The 4,178-nt window shown below is 41.2% G+C and overlaps 1 pseudogene; it reads right to left on the minus strand.

Annotated features, from left to right (window-relative positions):
- Positions 1-4,178, minus strand: part of LOC103194303 — a 114,186-nt pseudogene that overhangs the window by 69,975 nt on the left and 40,033 nt on the right.

The raw sequence follows: 4,178 nt of genomic DNA on the forward strand, positions 1-4,178 counted from the left end.
AAAAAAAAAAAAAAAAAAGCAATGTACATTAACCCAACAACTGTGAAATCCCTTTTACCTTACAGACTGGCAGAGGTGGACCATCCTTTAGCACTTGGGGTTCATGAGTGGGAAATATAAAAACAAGCCATAAGCAAAACATTAAGGAGTCAGAGTGACTAGCCAGTTTTACAAGGGACCAACCTTACAGTCAAGGCTGTCCATTTAACCACCTAAAAGATTTTGTGGAAGGAAAGTGGGTGTAAACAAATGTCCTTCCATTTGCCATACTTCAAGACAATTCAGATTTTGAACTTAGAAAGCAAGCATAAGAAGATAATTAAACACATTAATGAAGGACCATTTGCTTAACACAAAGACTTATATCAGGACTCCTTTATGTCAAGCACTTCTCTAGAGTATTTTGGGTAATCTAAAAAATTCACAACTTTCCTGGAGCTCATTATGAAAAGTACTTTATCATGTGTGCTAAGCAGAACTTCCTCGGAACAAAGGCCTGGTGATCTTTAAAAGATCATAGCCATTGAAAACCCTACGGTGTGACACACACGGGGTTATCATGAGTCAGAATGAATCTACAGTAACTGGTCTAGTTTTTTATTTCTTAAGCAATGAGTTATGAAAATAAACTTAATAAGCATCTTTGAAACAAAATATTTGCTTATTTGTTTGCTTTTTGCTCCTTTTCTTTAGAAGGGAAATGAGAAGTGGTTGTCAAACACAATTATCCAGAAACTCGAGGGAAGGCAAGAGAAGGGTGAGTTTCACCAGCTCTCTGTCCTGGCTCTCCATTTAGTCTGTACACTTCTTCCTTTGTTTCTTCTGTAAGCAAGGTCAGCACAGTGCAACGGCTATCAAACATGTATACTGCCTGCCCCTTAACAAAAGGGCTACAGCGCCAAATGGACTCCTTCTGTGAGTAAGCTGCTTTCTCTGCTTCTGTTTCTTCAAATTTAAATGGAGATAAACTATGAACAAAATGATGCCTACCAGGGTAACCTGACAATTAAAACTAATATTATTAGAGCACTACACAGTCCAAGTTTAAAAACTGAAATAAGAATTAGTGTGATACAACAGTCCCACTTAGTCTCTAGAGGTTTTGTTTTGTTTTATTTTTTAAATAAAATCAATCAAGGAAATACCTACACTGCTGATTGTTTCGGAAACTAGTAAGATCAGCAGAGCCTGCACGGTGAACTGGGAAAAGGGAATGGCCACCTCAGTGATTCTAACAGCTAAACAATGATCTCCATAATTCTCCACATCCATGTATTTAAAGTAGTTAGTGGGGGCTGCCATAGCTGAATTTAGCACATGTATAATTCCTAAGTATTTGAATGTCTGTAGTCGTTTTTTGGATATTTTCCAGTTGGGTATCTTGTTTTCTGCTATATTTAAACTTTTCCTGATTTTCCCTCTGCTTCTATTTCTTTATATGCACCCACTCAGCTGTTCTTGTGGATGCTGATGCCTACAGAAGCAGCAGCAGAGGCAAGATAGAAGCAAGGCCAAGACGAAGACAGAGGTCCTGACAGGTTTGGCAGGCCCCAGCTTCAGCCCATTTGGAACAGACCCCTTCACATACCTGTGAAGAGCCTCCAGGAAAACATCTCCTCCAACAGTGTCAATGACCACGTTCACTCCACCACTGCCTACCAGCTTCCTCACTGCCTCCTTCAGGCCACCCTGACTGTGGTTTATGCTGGACTGTGAACCCTTCTATATCACCAGCTTGCACTTCTGCTCACCTCCAGCTGCAGCTATTACCTGCATAAAGAACACAAGGCTTCTGATGGTCCAGAACACACACACAAAGGGCTCATGTGATCCAACGCAGCCTCTAGTCAAGGAGTGCTACTGGAGGAAGCAAATGTGACCAGGCTGCTCTGGTGTCTGCCTCAGTCTCACACAGAAGGCCCAACACACAGTACCATCTCATCAGCCCCTCCATGCCCACCTGGCCATAGTATCCATATTCCTAGGAATCCTGGAAACCCAGTAAGTTAACACAGGGAATGGTTCAGGAGACACTCATAAACTCTTCTCCAAATATAAATTAAAACCATCATTTATTGAGCAACTTATTCCTATGGCTTCCAGCCAAACAACAGAAAGGCATATAGGATGAACATTTACATCAGGTAGACATACTCCTTAGAACGATCAGTCATAGGAAAATAGAAGCGCAGTATTTGCACAGGGAGATAGTTCAGGGGGCAGGAATGTATAGGAAAGAAGGACACGGGAAAGAGGTAAGTGCCGAGAGGAAATGGGAAGAGAACTGTCATGTTGTGGGGAATTGTAGTCAAGGTCATTAAACAAAATCTGTATGAACTGCTGCATGGAAAATGAATTTGCTCTGTAAGCTTTCACCCAAATCACAATTAAAAAATTTTTTAAAAGTCATTTATTGAGCACCTACTAGGAGTCAAGCAGCAAAGACAGAAGGTAGATACAAAATGCAGAGTCAAGACAGCAAGATACAGGGGGCTGATGGGGAAAGTACACAGAGCTCCAAGAGTATTAACGAGAAGAACCCAAGCTAGATTTAGGAAAGGAAAGATCAGGAAAGACTTCCCAGACAGTAAAACACGATACAATGGAAAGATCTTGAGTTCAAATCCTAGCCCTGCCACTTCTTAGCTGTGTTACTTTATGTAAATTACTTAATAATAACTGTTATGTATTGAATTGTGCCCCTAAAAAGATATGTAGAGGTCCTAACTCCCAATACCTGTGAATGTGACCTTGTATGGTAAAAGGGCCTTTGTAGATGTAATTAGTTAGCACAATGTCATACTGGAGTAGGGTAGGCCCTAATCCAATATGACCAGTGTTCATATAAAAGAGGAAAAGAGACACAGAAAGGAGATGACCATGTGAAGACAGAAGCAGAGACTGGAGTGATGCATGTACAAGAAAAGGAATGCCAAAGGTTGCCAAGAACCACCAGCAGCTGGACGGGGCAAGGGAAGAACTGCCCCTCGACCCTTCAGAGACAACTTGGCTCTGTGGACAATTTGATTGCAGACTAGTAGCCTCCAAAACTATGAAACAAGAAATGTCTGTAGTTTTAAGCCTCCTCGTTTGTGGTACTTTGTTACAACAGCCCTAGAAAACCAATATAATAACTGACGTGTATATAGTGCTTACTAGGTGCCAGGCATTATAGTAAGTGTTTTACATATATGAATAACTCATTTAATCATTATAGTCCAATGACATAGACATTATTATCCCCAATTTATAGATGAAGAAAGTGAGGCAACAATGGTTAAGTAATTTGCCCAAGGTCACAAAGCTATGGGAGGCAGAGCTGGGATCCAAGCCCAGGTAATCCATCTCCAGAGCCCACATTTCTAACCTCTATACTACCTCTCAGTCTCTCTAAGCTACTGTTCCCTGATATGTAAAATAAGATTTATTTTAAGAGTTAAGTGCAATATTGTATATAAAGCTAAATTGAAGCAATTATTATCCATACACAATCATTTATTTTATTTAACCTTCATAAGAGCACCATCTCACTGCCATGGAATCAGATCTGACTCATAGCAACCCCTCCTTGGGTTTCCAAGGCTGTATCTCTACGGAAGTAGATTGCCCAACTTTCCTTCCAAGGAGTGACTGGTGGATTTGAACTGCCAGCCTTCTAGTTAGCAGTCAAATGCCTTAGGCACTATGCCACCAGAGCTCCTCAAAGAGCACCATGGGGGAGGTATAATTACTCTTATTCTGTAGATGGAGACATAGACTCAAAAGAGTTAAGTAATTAACCCAAGCTCATCCAAGGTAATATGTGGTAGAATATCAGATCAAACTCAATGCTGCCTGACTCCAAAACCCATGCTTTTTCACTCTATCACCCTGGAGGAAAGCTGTATCTAAGGTCTGGCACAGACAGTATAGTTAGCAGTAGGCCATACTGTGGAGCAGCCCAGGGTTTGGAAGTCTCTAGAGAAGTTACAAACACTAAAGCATTGCCTAAAACCAACAAACCAAACCAGTTGTCATCAAGTGAATTCCGACTCATGATGACTCCACATGAGTCTGAGTATGGTTTTTAATGGCTATTACCTTTTAGAAGGGAGCTCTGGTAGCATAGTGGCTAAGACACTTGCCTGCTAACCAGACGGCTGGTGGTTCAAACCCACCAGCCACTCCTCGGAAGGAAG

Source organism: Orycteropus afer, unplaced genomic scaffold, assembly GCF_000298275.1.
Source record: "Orycteropus afer afer isolate SDZICR_OR568_19922 unplaced genomic scaffold, OryAfe1.0 scaffold00043, whole genome shotgun sequence".
NCBI classification, from domain to species: Eukaryota; Metazoa; Chordata; class Mammalia; order Tubulidentata; family Orycteropodidae; genus Orycteropus; species Orycteropus afer.